Genomic DNA, 18,072 nt, shown 5'->3' with positions numbered 1-18,072 from the left:
ACCACGCTCCCGCCGCCCTGGCCCCGCGCTGCCGGCTTGGATTACAGCTTTTCCTCCACGCTCCGTAATGACCATTTCAGCGGGGCAAAGCCTCGTCACGGATGCGCTCCCGGGGCTCCGTGTCCCCATCCCAGCGCCGCTCCGGCTGCGGGCAGCCCCCCAGCACGTGCCTTTCCATTGGGGCAGACGCGGGTTGGGTAAAACCAAGCGGATTATTACTTTTTCCCAGAATTTGGTATGGAAAAATCTTTGCCCGACGCTGTCACAAGATGTTTCGCCATCGCTGAATCAGCTGCTTTGATTTTTCAATTTGAAATTTTTAGATATTTTTTGTTCTAGTTTCCACATTGCCTTTGTCTCGCAGCCGAAAGCCTCACAGGGAATTCCAGCGGCACCGCTTGCCTGAGGATTGCGCCAAGCCCCGCGTTCCCTGCGAACCCCGTGGCCGAGACAGCAGCGAGTCCCACGGGGCAGCTCCGCTCCCCTCCTGCCCGGGGTTCCTGGGTCTCGGCCACATCCCAGGGGACACAGGGAGTGTTTCCCACCTGCTCCATCCCTCTTTGTCATCAATAAAGAGCTTTCAACCCCAAGTGACACCAACGAGCCATTACCTGAAGCCACAATCCTATTGCTCTTGATTTCCAGCACAATCAAACATCTCATTTCATCATAGGATAGTTTGGGTTGGAAGGGACCTTAAAGATCATCCAGTTCCAACCCCTGCCATGGGCAGGGACACCTCACTGGATCGCTAGATCAGATTTAATCTGCTTTAAAGGGTTCCGGGTCCCCTCTGCGCCGAGCTGGACCCTGTGCCCACAGTCCATCCTTATCTCCTGTGGCTTCTGCTTCACCTGGTGCGGTACCACAGCACCACCCAGCAGAGCAGCCAGACCCACACCACGCCACGGCTTTCCCTTGGAAAATGGGATGGATTTCATGTGCCACAGACCATCCTAGCAAAAAAGAAGAAAAATCACTTCTGTGTCCGGGGAAGGAATGGTAGGAGCAATCAAGACAACACTGGGAACGAGCTGGCCAGGAGGAGCACGGAGGAGCTGGAGACCTTCGTGGGCTCCAGGGTTTGGGAGCACCAGGGCATTCGCAGGGCGCAGAGCGTTCGCCTGGGAGTCTCTGTTACCACTGACCCTTTGCCAAGGAAGATGGGAGACCTGGAATTCCAGCACCAGTGGAAAGCAGTGCAGAATATACAGAATATTTCCACCCATGAGAAGATCCACACTCGGAGAGCAGACCCCAACCAGGGGAGCAGATCCAGCCCAGGGGAGCAGATCCAGCCCAGGGGAGCAGCCCCCGACCCGTTGCTGCCTTCTAGGAAACAGCGAGTGTGTGGCAGCCCCGGCTTGGGTGAGCGCTGGGCATCTGCTGCGGCCGCCGCGCTCGCCTGGCATTTACGAGCCTTCGCATGTGGCAATGAAACATGGGGAAAAAATTAAACCCATCCATTCACTGCATTTTTCTAGAGGACAATCATTAAAAAAAAAATAAAATAAATAAAATACAAACCAAAAAGAGACTCAAGAAATCCTTCAGTCTTCAACCCGAGAGCTGCGGGAATGAGCAGGAAAAGGCTCTTGGAGGCACTGGCCAGGCTGGGGACGGCAGCCCTTGCCACGCTCGCCTCGGGAAGGTCAGGATCCCAAATCTCCACACCGAGAGGTTGGTGGGACCCACAGCTGCAGTGGCAATAACCCGAGCGAGCAAAGCCAGCCTGCGATCGCAGGGAAATCCCAGAGAGACGCGGGGCTGTGGAGGATCCCACCCCATCCCCAACCGCCTGGCCAGGGCTCAGCGAGCCCCCGGCACGCCTACGGCATGGCTGGGCTCCCAGGAGCCTTCTTGTACGAGCCCACAGACATTTTCCACCTCATTTACAGCGAGAACATGAAAATGCTGTTTTCCAAAGGCGCAGCACGTTGATATGCCAGACCCTGGGTGGAATTCGGAGCGGGGAGGTGGGAGGGCGGCTCTGGCCATGGCTGGGCATTGGGAAGCCTCCATCCACACTGACCCTTGGGTCCACCAAGGGAGGACCTGCGAGGCCACTGCCGCGGCCGTCCCCCGGCGCACCACAAGCATGAGCCCCGGATGGGGTCCTGCCCCGCGGTTTGGCTCCCGGTGCCATTCCCTGCCCGCTGCCGGGCTCCTTTTGTCAGGATGCTCTCGCTGCCCCCTCCCACGGCTCCGCCAGGTCCAGATTGCGGCCACACCAAGCCAAGCCTCCTCCACCAAGGGCAACATCCCACGGCCTCTGACCATCCCTGCCCGTTCCAGGCCAACACTGCGGCAAAATCAAGGCGTGTAGCCCGGCTGCGTGGGCATGAGAGGGGAAACCGGGAAGGCAGCATCCTCCTCCCAGCTCTTCTCCATCACCTGGAGCTGCCAAGGGGCCGTTTGGCCGCAGCTGATGGCCCCTCCACGCAGTGCCCAGCACACACCGATGCTGAACCCCCTTTTTCCACGGCACCATCTCCCCCATGCTGCCAGCGAGGTTTGTGCGGGCAAACCCAGCCCTGGGCACAGCTGGCACCCATCGACCCCTCCTTGGGCATCCTTCCTCGCTTGGGGACAACAGCAGATCCCATCAGGAGGCTGGTGGGAGCAGGGACACAATCCAGCCGGCCAGGGCAGCCCATCCCGGTGCTGGGTACCTACAGGACCCAGGGGGTGCTGTGCATGGCAGTTGGGGTGCACACCCAGCCCCGTGGCCGCCTCTGCGAGCATCCACGTGCGCCTCGGTGGGGCAGCAGGGCTATTTCGGGAGCTTTAAGCACCACCCAGAGAGGTGTCCGACACTTTTATTTATAAACCCATTGGCTCCAGCCCAGTTCCAGGCGGCTCGAATGCAGGAAAAAGCCCACCGGAGCCAAGACAAACAGAGCCAGCAGCATCCTCTGCGACCTGGCACAGAAGTGCCTGTGCCCCACGCAAGGGCTGCAGAGCTACGATGAGGAACTGCAGAACTGAAGCTGCTGTGGGACCCCTGACGCCCCCCACTTCCCACTCTGCTCCCCATCGGTCCCTGCTCGCAGTCAGCGCTCTCCCCAGGGATGCTGCGGGGGAAAGAAGCTTAATAACGTGGCCAGAGCCCTCGTGCCCAAGGGCAGAGAGTGATGCGAACTCCCACAGCTTCCGCTGAGCTGCCGAGCTCGGGTGGGCGGAGGTGAGGGTCCAGCCTTATCCAAGGGGGCAAAGGTGGTGCCCCCCGGCAGTGCCCCCCGGCATCGGCTCCAGCCCCTGGCAGCGCAGCAACAATCGGGTTATTGTCAGCAGGCGACCGGGGACACGAGTGTGCCGGGAATTCAACAAACCCAGTGCTTTCTGCCCGTCCCACTGGCGTTCCCAGCCCAGGCTAATCCCGTAAGATGCGCTGTCAGCACAGTCGCAGCCTGCGAGGAGGGATGGCGGGTCCCAACCTCCCCACCCCCCATCTCCTCCAGGCACCGTCCAGGGGCAAAGGCGCTGCGGTAACGCGGCCTCAGCATCTCCCATCGGGGCCAAAGTGGGCGCAGACAAAGGCGCCGCGAGCGCCAGCTCCGACCTCTTTGGGGACTTGGCTAATGGGGTCCATTTGCCGGGTAGTTCTTGGAATAACAAATTGTATCATCCAAAAAAGCAAAACCACAAAAGGGGATCGGCTTGCAGCCCGGCTTACAAAAGCCCCTTGTCTGGAGGCCCCCTGCGCCCCCCAATCTCCTGGAGAAAACTCAATTTAACCAAAAATAAACAGCGTGCCCAGCCCTGCGCTCTCACGCTCTCCCCAGCAAACCGCAGAGCGACACGGCTCAACCCGACGCCGCAGCTGGCAGACGCGCTCGCCTGGCTCCCTGCGTGCCCAGAGCATCCTCGCCATCCCCAACTGCCGTGCCGCGCCACGCAGTGCCGGAGAGCTGCTGACATCCCTCCTCAGGGGCTTCATCCGGCCAGGAAAAATGGAACGCTCAAAGGTGGAGGGTGCCCGAGGGCACCGGGCGCACGGCAGAGCTCTGCCAGCCCACCCTGTGCTGCTCCAACCCCCGTGTCCTGCTCCCTCCGGCTAAAAATCCGGAGAAGGAAAGGGCAGCTCTGGCTCCAGCAGGGTTTGTGCGGGAGTAGGGATGAGCAACCCACGGACTTCCCCGCAATGGGATGAAAGATGAGGTTTGTCACCTGCTAAACCCTCTAATCCTCCTCATATTCATCGCTCTCAGCTCTCCGGCAGGCTCGGAGCCCAGCAGCCAGGTGGGAGGCAGAGATTTATAGCAACTGAGCCTCTCTGGAAGCACCGGGGAGCTCCGCGGGGAGCAATCCCAGTCTGGTTGTGGGACCATCCCACACCTGTACTTGCAGCCGAATCCCCAGGGTTGCCAGGGAAGCACATCCGAGGTCACGAGCGCTTATCTGCATCCTACGAGGACGTTACAGAAGGTGCCCACCTGGGTCCTGTCCCGGGAGGCACGGAAACGGCCGAAGGGAGGAGAGTTATCCCCTTCCCAGCGTGGATATCTTCAAAACGGAAAATCTGGGCTGTTGTTCCAATTGAGATCGGACCCCAGAGAGAAAACCTCATGCCACGCCAGGAGTCCCCAAGGCAGCGTCCCCAGAGGGCTTTGCCATTGGGAAGGTGCCACCAGCAACCCCGCAACAAGGCGGACACAGGTTTGTTTCTCCCACAGCCCTGGTCTTCACATCTTCACGTGCAGGGCAGGAACGCCGGCTGCCAGCCCTCGCCCAGGAGCTCCGCTCTGGCCCCTGGCACCGGCCAGGTACCCCCCAGCCCCAAAACTCACACGAATGCTTAGGAACTTGTCACCTTGAGCAAAGACCGCTTGGGTTTCAGGCCAGCTTCATCCCTGGACCAGCTGCCACCAGGTAGGGGACTCAGATGGTTTGTGATGCCCCGTTCCACCCGTTCAGGACACCACAGCCCTGCAGCACGCCGGTGTTTGCCTGACCTTCAGGGACAACCACATCTGAACTCCCACATCCCATGGGAGAGCAGGAAGCGAGGAGACAGCTGATGGAGCCCCAAATCCTTCTGTGTTCAAGACAGTTGCTCCAGCATCTCCCTTTTTCCCAGCCGGATACCCGGAGGAAGCTGAGGCCAACAGAGCTCTGGACCACGGGCGACCCCATCGTCACGGCTCATCTGCCGCGGGTAATTCGCTGCCTGCCCGGCAGCGCTCTCGCTGCATTCCTGCCCTAAGTACCGCGGATTTGCTGTGCTTTATGAAAAACGAAAAGAATGTTTTAAATGAAATTAATTCTTACAAACCCAAGACTTCATAAAAGTGCTGCCTGGGCACGGTCTGGCACGGGCTCGCTCTTGTTCGCTGTATTGGCCTTCCCCTGAGGGGAGGAAAATACCAGGCTTGGCATAAAATAACTACAAATTTGTTGTATAGCTCTGCTGGTAACTGCTCGGAGGAGCTCTGGGGTCTCGTCGTAGCTTGTAGCTTATGTTTGGCAATAACATCGCACGTGGTCATTAGGAAACAGCTATGGAAGGATGCACGGTGGAAAGGAGCGTTGGCGGACGTGCTGAGCAGCATCAAACACACCCCAACCAGAGGAGCAGCGCCGGAGACTTGAGCAGCTCACAGCGGGGCGTTTGGCACAGACAAGGTCACTTTGGAGGTGATGAGACACTGCCTGGCTCTCCCTTTCATCTTTGCAGCACTGAAAGGGGGTCCAGGAAAGCTGGGGAGGGGCTCTGGATGAGGGAGTGCAAGGATAGGACAAGAGGGAGTGGTTTTCAGCTGGAAGAGGGGAGATTGAGATGAGATCCTGGGGAGAAATGTTTTGCTGTGAGGGTGGGGAGACCCTGGAACAGATTGCCCAGAGCAGTGGTGGCTGCCCCATCCCTGGAGAGGTTCCAGGCCAGGTTGGATGGGGCTTGGAGCCCCTGATCCAGTGGGAGGTGTCCCTGCCCATGGCAGGGGTGGGACTGGATGGGCTTTGAGGTCCCTTCCAACCTAAACCACTCCATGATCCCACAATTCTATGATCTTTACTTTAAGAAGCCACCACGTTAGAACCACAAATCCACCGAAGCCTTGAAGCAACGCTACTGCCCCACTGGCCCCTGTGCCAGGGATGCTCGGCAGGACACGGCGCTCCCTCATGGCTGGAGCCACTCGCAGCCTCCCTGATCTTGTTATTTATGTAACGCAAAGCACTATTCTCATCTTTTCATGCACTGTCCGTGAGCCAAGCATCCCCGCGAGACCCTGAGAGGTCCAGGGACACAGAGCGGTCCCTGAGCTCCACGACCCTCGCGCCGCCGTGGCAAGGGGAACGCCGCAGCCGCAGCTGCACCCAAGGAGCCCAGACACAGCCCCATATCACCCACGCTGATCTGGTTTGGGGTCTGCTCTTCCCCCTGGTTATCAGCCTGAGCCCTTTCAGGGCCCGAGGGATCTGAAATGAAAGGCAAAGAAAAGACAAAAGTATCACCGTTGTAATCCAAACCCAAGACCTTTGGGATCTGCCCGTGGGTCGTGAGCGCCAGACTGGCAATATCAGGAAATATGAAGAAATAGCAATAAAAGTAGGCTTGTTTCTCCCCGCTGGCTGGCTGACAGGACACTGGAGCAGCTGAGAAATACCTTCCTGCAGTCATTGACAATGCATAGTTGAGACTGAAAAAATGCTCCTCTGGCAAAAGCCCACATATTTAACCCCGGTGGGCAGCAGCGGTTCACCCCGCGGCTCTGGGAACAGGGCACCGGGACTTCACCACCTCTCCAAGCACGCAGGAGCGGTGGGAGAGGTCGTTCTGGGCTGCCGACACGGAGCTGGAGAGCAGGGAGCGGGATACAAGGGCGATAAGTCGCGAGTGTTGAAATCAAAGCTCCACTGAAAGCAAAGGAGCTGCTGCAGCTCCCCTCCGCGCCAAGCCTCCTGCCTTATCGCAGCTCAGAAAGATGCCTCTGTTGTCCTGACATTAAATATTCTCCTCGCAGTGATCCCTATCTTTTCCATTCCATCCGAACGCTCCAGCCCTGATGCACACCCTGGATTCACACTCTCGCCCCTTGGAGTTGAGCCTGGAGCAAAGCCAACATCTCCAAAGGAAAAAAATGCAGTCAGAGCTTCCAAGTTTCGTGGTGAAACCACATGATTTTGATGGGAAGCCATAAATCAGTCCCAGGCTCTCTCAGGCTCCGGTAACTTCTTTCAAACAAACCTAGGCTGAATTTTAGGACTTGGAATGAAATGTGAAAGCAGGTGAATCGGTCGCAGGCTTTGAGCATCACTGCAAGCGCTGCAGGGACTCAGCTGCTCTGGACAGCCCCAATTCTTGGCTGAAGGGGCTCAGTTCTCCCTTAAAGATAGGGCACAATCAAAGCAGGATGGACCCCCTGCACCTCGAATCTTGGGTTCAGTTTTGGGTCCTTCACTCCAAGAAAGATCTTGAGGGGCTGGAGCATCTCCAGAGAAGGGGAACGGAGCTGGGGAAGGAGCTGGAGCCCAGGGGTTCTGGGAGCAGCTGAGGGATCTGGGGCTGTTTAGCCTGGAGAAGAAAAGGCTGAGGGGAGACCTCATCGCTCTCTGCAGCTCCTGAGAGGAGGTTGTGGTGAGGTCGGTGTTGGGCTCTTCTCCCAAGCAACAAGGGACAGGATGAGAAGAAATGGCCTCAAGCTACACCAGCGAAGGTTTAGGTTGGGTATTAGGAAATATTTCTTTAGCAAAAAAAAAGTGGTGAAGCATTGGACAAGGCTGCCCAGGGCAGTGGTGGAGACTCCATACCTGGAGGGGTTCAGAAAGAGCGTAGACATGGTTTCTTCAGCACTTCAGGACATGGTTTAGTAGGCACAGTGGGGTTGGGCTGGATGAGCTGAGAGGTCTTTTCTCAAAGAATTAACGATTCTACGGCTTTGCAGCGAAAGGAGTAAACCCTCGCGCGGCTGCGGGGAACGGGGCCGCTACACGAGGTGGTCTGGCAGGGTCTTGGGTTTCGGTGCAAAACAAAGAGAAGGCTCTTATTTGGCTAATGTGCCTTGGAAGAAAGGCTGTATCCTTGTTTGCTCCCACTGCTGCATTGTCTGCGGATAAAGACGAGGGACAGATCTCATCCGATACCAGCAATATCATCTCATCCATCTGAACGGGGCTCTTTGCAAGACCCTGCTTTAGAATTTAGATCCCTGGGAACTTGGAAGGCAGCAGTGAAACAAAACCCTCTGCGAGAACAATAAAGGAGTTCTCGGCGATGGCCAGAGAGATCTGCAGGGCAGGCACAGGCAGCGCTGCGAGATCCCGGGGCTCCAGCAGTGCCGGGCTGCTCAGGTTTGCAGCAGGTTGGCAGAACTCTGCTGGGTTTGGGGGATTCCTAGGGCTGCATCCTGCCTGAGGGAGACAAGAGTTTGTGCTGGGAGAAGAAACAGGGACTCACTTTTTTGATGCAAGCTGGGAAAAGCTGGGAAAAGCCCTCGCCTCTGTCTCTCTGCATCCACAGCAGGTGGACATCGAGATCATTGTCTTCCTGGCTGCATCTTGCCAAGCCCTGTCCTGGACAGGGGTGCCTGGAAGAGCCTCTGAGGACAAACGTCTCCAGATGGGCCAGAGGGACGGGCTCGGCCCCAGGGAAGGTTGTGGAGATGGGACCCGGCTGCTCTGCACATTTTGGCTGCAGTTTCTGCCTGTGATCTGCAGCTCTGCTCCGTGAACTCAGCTGACACTGTGGCTGGCGGCTGTAGAAGCACTTTGCATTAACAGGCTGAGGGTACTGCAGAAACCCTCCTGGAGCCGCCTTCGGCTCCTTTTTCCTCCCATCCCCCTTTTTTAGCCCCCTGTCTCCCACCTGCAGCACCCGAGCTCGGGAGCTCTGCAGGGAGGCAGCAGCCAGCGGGAGCCATGAGGTCCCTGGTGGGACACTCCTGCGAGGACACGGGTCTACAGGGCAGAACGTGGCCCTGGAGAAGGATTCAGCTCCTGCAGTTCCTTGGGAGCAGCTAAGCAATACCCACGGGTGAGCCTGGCTGAGCATCCCATCCCATCCCATCCCATCCCATCCCATCCCATCCGCTGCCGGGCCCCTGTGCCTCTCTGACCCTGCACAGATGTTTCCCGGTGCGCTGCCATCCATCCAGCCAGGAGCGCCCTTCTCAGCCGGATTGGATCGCATCGCTTTGAAGATGCAGACAGCCCTGGGGAAGAGGCCAAGCGGCCAGGGATGTGACTCAGGAACGGCTCCAGAGACAAGGGGAAAAGGAAAAGCGGTTTATTATTATGTCTGTGCCGGCATCCAAGTCACCACGCAGGGGAAGCAACGTGCGGCGGAGTCCTGACTGGGAGGGGAGAGCCTTGGGGAGCCGACAGTGCGGGACATCAGCCCTGGTTTCACCGGCTGCCCCCAAGGGCTCCATTCCCATGGGATTGCTGCAGGACACAGCCAGGTTTCCAGCAGCACACAGCCTCTCTCCCCAAAACATCCCGCACAGGGAACTCCTGAGTGTGAAATAATCATGGAATGGTTTGGAAAGGGACCTCAAAGCCCATCCAGTCCCACCCCCTGCCATGGGCAGGGACACCTCCCACTGGATCAGGGGCTCCAAGCCCCATCCAACCTGGCCTGGAACCCCTCCAGGGATGGGGCAGCCACCACTGCTCTGGGCACCCTGTCCCAGGGTCTCCCCACCCTCACAGCAAAACATTTCTCCCCAATATCTCATCTCAATGTCCCCCTCCATCTTTGAAAAGGCAGTTAATTAGCCTCTGTAATTAGTTGGGGACTGAGCACATGGAGGAGCGAGGAGGCTGGGAACCCTGCCTGTGTCGAACGGAGCCAAGAGCCTGCACCACAGGGAAGGGGATGGGAGGGAGAAACTGGGGGGAAGACGAATGCAATTCAGTGTCTTTTTATCCCTCCCCCTCCTGAACTATGAGATTTTATTGTCACAGACGTTTTCTTTAGCACAAGGGAATGGAAACTCTGCTCCTTCCCAGGCTGCAGACAAGCTGAAATAGGAGAGAATGACAGAGGGAGCATGTGAGGAGGGGAAGAGACCAGCCCCACATGCCCTCTCCACCGGGGTTAATGCCTTTTGCAGGTGCCGTTGCCCAAATGCCCTCAACCCGATATTCCCCCGGCTCGCGAGGAGCCCGGCTGCTGCACGGGCAGAGGGGAGACGCGTGGGGCCCAGGGCTCTGGCAGTAGCAGTTTTGTCACTCCCATCACAGCTCCCAGAAGGAGACAGAGCATTAAACCCACGCATTTTTATCTCAACCTTCACAGGAAAGGCTGTGCCGCCTGCCAGCAGCCCAGCACTTGGATGCACCACGCAGCGCCTGCATCCCGTGATGGATCAGCTCTGAAAACAACACCCTGCTAATCTTCCTCCACAGCAGCCATAAAACTGTCTTCCCAGTTCCTTCGGAGAGGATTTACAGTGCCTCAAAGCATCCTGGAGGGGCTGGAGGAGGCATGAGCCCCCCGCGGGTGCTGGCCCCACACCTAGGGCGCGTTCTGGCAGCGGGGCGATGCTCCCGCGCCTCTTGGCTCCCGGCCGCTCTGCCTTATTTCAACTCAAAACTACCACTCCCCAGCTTGGCAGCTGCCCCGGAGCAGGTCAGTGCCTGGCCCCGCAGCCTCTGGCTCTGGCTGCCCAAGGCAGCATCCCCCAAAGAGCCACGAGGAGAAGGGGTTTCCGGGCACAGAAATGGGCAAAGCTGCTAAGGAGCAGCCAAGAGAGAGGCACCGGCTTGCGCTGGCCGTGTGAAGTCCTCCTGGAGCTCCTGCACAGCAGGGATGCTCGCACGCCTGGCCCTTCGCTGGGGTGACATGCAGCCCTGCAGGGTTCTACCCCACCAGGGACAGCCCACAGATTTGATCACAGCCTTCCCGACCACCCCACAAGCGGAGAAACGCGAGGGGCAGCATCTCCCCCAGCTTCACGTTCACGGAGATGCAGCTGCTTTCCAGCCCTGTGGGGCTTTCTGGGTGCGAGACCCATAGGGATCCAAAGCCCTTTGGGACTGAGCACTGGGGGCCACCCCCCACCCTCCACGCTGGGCCCCTCCGACTGCTGAGAAAACACTCCGAAAGGCTGAGAAAACACCCCGAAATGCTTTCAGTGGGAGCGAAGGCTCCCCCCGCACCGTAGCTGAGAGGGAAACCAAAAACCCGACACAAGGCGAGCTGTGCTGAGCCCCTGCCAAGAGCCACGGACAGAAATATCCTTGATTTTACCAAGGTGTGAATAACTTTTGACACTTCTAGGGCTTATTGCCTTAAAAAACCTCCCCCAGCAGTCCCCATTCACACTCCACAGGGCTGTGTTTCATATGAATGGAATATATGAATCACTGTAAAGAATTTAAATGCTTCCCCGTACAAAGAAAAGCTCCCTCCCTGCCTCTGCTATTGCAGCCTAAAACAAAGCCATGGCAGAAGACGACGGCAAATCCCGATCCCCAACGTGCTGGTTCTGCAGGGCAGCTCGGTGACGGGGACAGACGGGGCTTTGGTTCGAGCCGGAGCAGAGCCAGGTACCTTCCACCACCCACTTCAACCCGTAACCAACATCCCTGACCACACCACTTGTTTTTTCCCGGAATCCCAACCAGGCTCCTGACATCTCCGCGTGCCTTTCATCTTTCAGCTCGGCTCCCCCATTTTCAGATTGGAACAAGTACAGAAAATCACTTTATTCCCATTCTCCTGCCCAAACACGTCAGGGCAACCCGCTGCTGGGGGGATCGGCTCAGCCGGAATGATGGAAACAGGGCAATTCTTCCCATTTTTTAGCAGTTTGGGGTTTGCTGCTTCTTTTCCCCTCGGAGACAACTGGGCAAGGAGGAAAAATGCAATTTGAAGCCCGTTGCGGCCTCAGTGGGTTTCCAGCTGTGATGTTTCATAGAATTATGGAATGGTTTGGGTTAGAAGGGACCTTAAAGCTCATCCAATTCCAACCCCTCTGCCATGAGGTTTCCCTTGGCATCGCTGCCTCGGCTCTGGGCACGCGGTTGCAGCACGAGGGAAGCCAAGGAAAGGCTCCAGGCACCCGCGTTCGGTTTGGTCCCTCAAAGACGGGAGGAGGAACACCCAAGCAATGCCCCAAGAGCTCCCCAACTCCGAGCACGGCACTGCCCGCAGGAACTCGCCGCCGCCAGCCCCCATGTCCTAAATTCACAAGATCCGGCTCTGAAAGGCACAGCTTTGTTTCCCAATGTCCCTCACCGCCGGATCCCAACTGCATTTTTACAGAAGCAATAAAAAATCCCAGGAATTCACCGGCCTTATGATTTATTAAACATGTTCCTTATAGCAAAGCTGCCCATAGATGAGGAAATATCTCCGGTAGGTTATTGCCTCGCCTGGGGCTACCGGCCGGGGCGGGGGGGATCCTTCTTGGCTTATTGGGAATGTTCAAAGCCGGGGAATCTGGTAGATCAGGAGCCAATTAACAGCAACGCTCTTAAAAATTACAAATAAAATAAGCACCTCGTATTTCCCAAGGTGTTTGTGGAAGGACCTGCCCTGATCCCGCTGGGAACCAGAACCCAACAGCCGCCGGGTTCCGATGTTTGAGCCAGAGCATCGAGCGCTTCCGACCAGCCCAAAGGTCCCAGCGCTCTCCCCCAAAAACACTTTTGTTCTCCCAAACGTATTTCGTAACGACCCAAAGAAAAGTTAGGAAACAGCTCGGTTTGTCTGGTTCTCAAAGCTTCCGAGTACAACTCCTTGGAAATGGGTCGCGGGGAAAGTGGGTCAGGGGAAAAAGGAGGGATGACAAAAGGGAAAAAAGAAATAAAGGAAAGCATGCAGGCTAGGACCTCGCCTGGAAAGAGGAGTTTGGAAGCGTCCTTGCAATATTCCTCTCTGCATGGGGAAAAGTCATCAGAATTACAGGGACTCGTGACTGAGAAATCCAAGAGATTTGCTCCTGTCCGAACCCGGCGCGACCCGCAGGGGATGCTCAGGTGAGCGTGGGGAGTGGGGAAAGGGGAGCTGGGACATGGGAAAGGGGGAGAGGGGGAGTGGGAAACGGGGAGAAGAGAGCAGGCGAGGGGGAAGCAGGGAGCAAGAAGCGGGGATAAGGGGAGCAGGGAGTGAGGAAGGGGGGAGCGTGAAGTGAGAAGCAGGGGAGAAGGGAGTGGGGAGCAGGGAGAGGGAAAAGGGGAGCATGGAGAGGGCAGCAGGGGAGTGGGAAGCAGAGACTGGGAAATGGGGAGAGGGGAGCAGGGAGTGGGAAATGGGGAGCGGGAAGCTGGAAGTGGGGTGCGAGGAGCAGGAAATGGGAATAGGGAGAGGAAGGGGGAGAGGGAAAAGGGGAGCATGGAGAGGGCAGCAGGGGAGCAGGACTGGGAAATGGGGAGGGGGTGCAGGGAGCAGGGAATGGGGAGAGGGGAGTGGGAAGCTGGAAGTGGGGACTGGGAAATGGGGAGCAGGAAGCTGGAAGTGGGAGAGGGCTGAGGGGAGCAGGGAATGGGGAGAGGGAGCAGGAAAGGGAAAAAGGGGAGCACAGTGAGGGCAGCAGGGGAGTGGGGACTGGGAAATGGGGAGAGGGGACTGGGAAATGGGGAGAAGGGAATATATATGGGAAGAAGGGAGCTGGGAGTGAGAAGCGGGGAACGGGGAGAGAGAATCGGGGAAGGGGAATGGGGGGACGGGGAGCAGGGGAGAAGGACGTGAGCAATGAGAAGCCGAGAGGGAGGAGAGGGTCCCGCGGAGCCCTTACCTCGTCGGAGCGCGGCAGGAGCGGCTCGGGCCGGCCGGGAGCGGCTCCCCCGCGGGGCGGAGCGGGCGGAGCGGGGCGGAGCGGGGCCGGGGGCTGCGGAGAGGAGCCGGGCTGGGCTGCCTGCTCCGGTTTACTTCGTTTTCCACTCTTGTTTTCCACTTTTGCTGCCCCTCTGCCGGGAGGTTCCACCCCGCAGAGCTGCTCGTGCCGCCGTCGAGGATGCGCGCAAAGTCAGAGCATCAGTGAGATGGGTGGGAAGGGACCCCAAAGCCCATCCAGGTCCAACCCCTTGCTGTGGGCAGGGACACATCCCACGGGATAAGGTTCCTCCAAGCCCCATCCAACCTGGCCTTGAACACCTCCAGGGGTGGGGCAGCACCACTGCTCTGGGCAACCTGTTGCAGTGCCTCCCAGGAAAACATTTCTTCCTAAGATCTCATCTCAATCTCCTCTCTTTCAGCTGAAAACCATTACCCTTCATCCTATCCCTGATGAAAAGCCCCTCCCCAGCTTTCCCAGAGCCCCTTTTAAACACTGGAAGGCAGGGATGGGTCAATAATAAGGCTTGTGGGGATAGGATGAGGGGCAATGGGTATAAACTGGAGAGGGGCAGATTTAGACTGGATATAAGGAGGAATTTCTTCCCTATGATAGTGGGGAGGCCCTGGAACAGGTTATCCAGGGAAGTTGTGGCTGCCCCATCCCTGGAGGTGTTCCAGGCCAGCTTGGATGGGGCTTGGAGCCCCTGATCCAGTGGGAGGTGTCCCTGCCTATCACAGGGGTTGCAACTGGATGATCTTTAAGGTCCCTTCCAACCCAAACTATTCTATGATTCTACGCACCGGGGCAGAAATGCCCTCACCACGGGGGCAGCGGGATGCCCCCAGCTCCAGCCTTTGCCCGCCACCATGCGCTGCCCATTCCCGAGGCGGAGGAGCCGTGGCATCCCGCTGGCAGCCGCGTGCCAGGCACAGCCAAGACAGCGCCGTCGCTGCGGCAGCTGCTGGGGTGCCTGGGCCGCGGGGGTGCAGGGCTCTGTGTGCCCCAGGAGGCAGATTAGGGTTGCTCAGGCAACCGCTATGGAGAAAGCCCGTCTGGATTCAGGCTGACGGGGTGCACAAGGGTGTTTGTTTTCCGTATTAAGCGCCTGAGCACAGGGGGGGCGTCAGACGGCTAATCCCCCCTCAATGCCTTCCCTCGGCGAGCGGCCGCTGCAGGGCTGGACCCTGCTCCCAGGAATGCTGATGTGCTCTGCCATGCACGGGCGGATGGGCTTGAGGCTGGGATGGGGGTCCTCTCTGCTCCTGGAGGAGGCAGGGCTGGGGAAGGGGTGCCCCTCGGTGCCTCGAGTGGGCAGGGCTGGGGGTCCGCACAGAGCTCGTCCTACTGCAGGTCATAGTGAGCAGCTTAGAGCATCCCTAAAGCTGCTCCTGGCCCATGGCTGAGCCCGGCTGAACCGTGGAACGCCGTCACCTGCTGTTGGGGACCGCAGCCCCGGTGGGATGCTGACAGCAAAAGCTGCTCTGCTGGCATCTCACCCCCTTGGCTGCCATGCCCTGGCTGTGCCAGCCCCACTCCTGCCTGCTGCTGGGGAGCTCAGGTGTGAGGCAGAGCGTGGAGAGGCCTCTGCCCGCACAGCAGCTCCGGCAAAAAACGAACCGACCTCGTTTAACTGGAGCTCTCACTGGCAAAGCATTTCCTCTGCATGCAGACTCATTAGCCAGCACAGACATTCCTCTGTCCCACAGAGCGAAGCCACCGGCTGCAGCCTGGCTCTGTGCTGGCCTTTCCCACCTGGCATTGCCCCCGCTCCGTCTCGCTCCTCCGCAGCCCCCGTGCCTGCCTCTTCGCCGGGATAGAGCCTGAGGTGCAGCTGTGCCGCCCTCGCCGTGCTGCTCTGGTTAGCCTGGCCACGCACCGGCTCTTTCCCACTGCCCATCCCCTGCGGAGCACTGCGGAGCATCGCTCTGCGCTGGGCAGCATCCCCGCGGTGCCATCCCGAGCGATGCACTTGGGGTAGCGCGATGAGCGTGCTGTGAGGGCGCACGCGGCCACGGATGCTGGCGGCACTGCTGATCCAGAGTGGATCATCCTGGAATGTGGCTCAGTCCTGGACACGGTTTGTCCTGGACACGGCTTGTCTTGGGATGTAGCTCAGCCCTGGACACGGCTTGTCTTGGGATGTAGCTCAGCCCTGGCCATGGCTCATCTTGGACACAGCTCATCCTGGGACATATCTCAGCCCTGGCCATGGCTTAGCCCTGGACACAGTTTGTCCTGGGACACATCTCAGCCCTGGACACGGCTCGTCCTGGGGCACATCTCAGCCCTGGACATGGCTTGTCCTGGACACAGCTTGTCCTGGGACACATCTCAGCCCTAGCCATGGCTTATCTTGGACACAGCTCATTCTGGGACACATCTCAGCCCCAGACATGGCTCGTCTTGGACACAGCTTATCCTGGGACACAGCTCAGCCCTGGCCATGGCTCATCGTGGACACGGCTCAGCCCTGGACACGGCTCTTCCTGGGCCACAGTGGCAGCAGCGCGGGGCCGTGTGCCGGCTGTGCCGAGCCGCTGCTGAGGGCTCTCCTCCTCGGCGGGAGAGGGAAGCCGGGCTTAGCATGGGATTTAGCGGCTCTGCTGCCTCTAACCTCTGGCAGCTCCGCGCCCGCCTGCCGTGCCAGGGCTCCACGGTGGCCCCGGCCTCCCAGGGTGGCAAGAGATGATGCCCCAATGTTGGCATCGAGCTCGCCCTGCCAACAACTTTGAGCTGGTGAGCGCCTCAGCACACGGGTACCGCTGTGCCCAAGGGCTGCTCGTGGGGTCCTGGATTTGCTCCCCCCAAAAAACCCCATCCCAGCCATCGTGGTGCTCCGCACAGGAGGAACGAAAGAGAAGGAGGAGAAATAATTCAATCTAGGGCTCGAAAATGCCTTAACTTAATTTTGGTGGGTCATGGACATAATCAAATCAGCCCTGTGCATTGGAATATCATTTCCATGTTTCCACAAGACGGATAATTGGGTTCTGAAAAGCAGCCCTTAGTGCTAGGCAGGAAAACATGCCGTGGAGGTGGGAGGAGGCTGGTGGCTGAGCTGGTGGCTGGTGAGCAGAGCCCTGTCGTGCTGGCAGCCGCGTGCCTCAGTGTCCCCATAGCAGGAGAAGCTGAGCCCGGCTGGCTGCACGTGCCCAGATGGACGATGGAGTTCACTTGGCTTCCTGGCAGAGCTGCACAGCGCTGTGCCGAGGGTCGGGGTGCATCCCCCCAGCTTCGCAGGTGGAGAGATGCAAGTGAGAGGTGCCCCAGGTGGGAGGTGGCCAAGCCATGAGCAGCAGTGTCAGCACAGCGCAGGGCGAGCCACGGCTCCGTGTGGAGCGCGGTGCCAGATCCCAGCCTTCGGGAACATTCAGTGATGGATTAAATGCAATCTGACTACCACTGTGGGAGGTTGGAGAGAATTACTTCATACAAATGCACTTCGGAAAGTATTTAGAGTCAAATTTTCAAAAGCCCCTGAATGATTTAAGAGCCAAAATCCCATTTTCCAAAGTCACTTATATGAGCAAGAGAAGATCAGTAAAGAAAACATGGTGCTGGGGGGGGAGCAGCGGTGGTGGCCGCTCCGCTGCTGGGCTGCAAGGTGCTGGTTCAAACAGTGGCCGCAATCGGCCACCGCAGCCGTCACCCCGGGAGACACGGGATGCATTGGCCTCCAAAAGCATCCGCTGCATTTCTGGGGTTCAGCTCAGGACGGGGATGGCTCCCAAGAGGTTGGTTTGCAAGGAATGGCGTTGCTGGGCTGACAGATGGTGCGACACCACGGCCACCTCTGCCACCACCGGCTCCGAGCGCAGACCCCGCTGGGGCAAGAAGGGTCCCCAGCTGTAATGGGAGAAGGCAGGGCTGCAGCTGGGAACCGCCTGGCTCCTTCCCTACCCCACAACCGCTGCAGCCTCCTAAAAGCATCTCTAGTTCCCCGTTCAGCATCCTAATGAACCGCAAGGGCAGCTGGGACCCTCTGAGGCAGCAACCACCGAGACTCGACCCCCCCAAAGAGTAAATCCCAAAGCAATTAGCTTTGCAAGCTTCGGCCAGGCTGGTGGAGGTTCCACATTCCTCAGTGGCTATAAAGCTCTTTACTGGGATTGTTTTTTCTGCGTAAGGGCTGCCCGGGGTCCACAGGGCCGTGGCTCCGGCTCGTAGCACCTTTGGTGCATGTCATAAAAAAAACACTCTCAGCACGTTGACTTTGCTCGAGCTAAAAAGGAGCGGGGTTTATATGCTTCCCCCAGTAGAAAGCATAAAGGATCTGAGACAGAATTCTTGCTCCAGGATCCTTTACAATTCCTGGAGGACATTTTTGGAAAGGGAAGGGTTGTAT

The 18,072-nt window shown here is 58.4% G+C and overlaps 1 protein-coding gene across 1 annotated transcript in view; it reads right to left on the bottom strand.

Moving 5' to 3' along the window:
* COL8A2 (collagen type VIII alpha 2 chain) overlaps nt 1-13,935 on the bottom strand; it is a 38,249-nt gene extending 24,314 nt beyond the window's left edge. Inside the window, exon 1 of the mRNA XM_054086430.1 lies at nt 13,686-13,935. The gene's annotated coding sequence lies outside the window, so the exon portion shown is untranslated. The remainder of the gene's footprint in view (nt 1-13,685) is intronic.
* Nucleotides 13,936-18,072: the final 4,137 nt, after the last annotated feature.

Source organism: Cuculus canorus, chromosome 22, assembly GCF_017976375.1.
Source record: "Cuculus canorus isolate bCucCan1 chromosome 22, bCucCan1.pri, whole genome shotgun sequence".
In the NCBI taxonomy this organism is placed as follows: Eukaryota; Metazoa; Chordata; class Aves; order Cuculiformes; family Cuculidae; genus Cuculus; species Cuculus canorus.
This window is presented reverse-complemented; position numbering and strand designations above follow the sequence as displayed.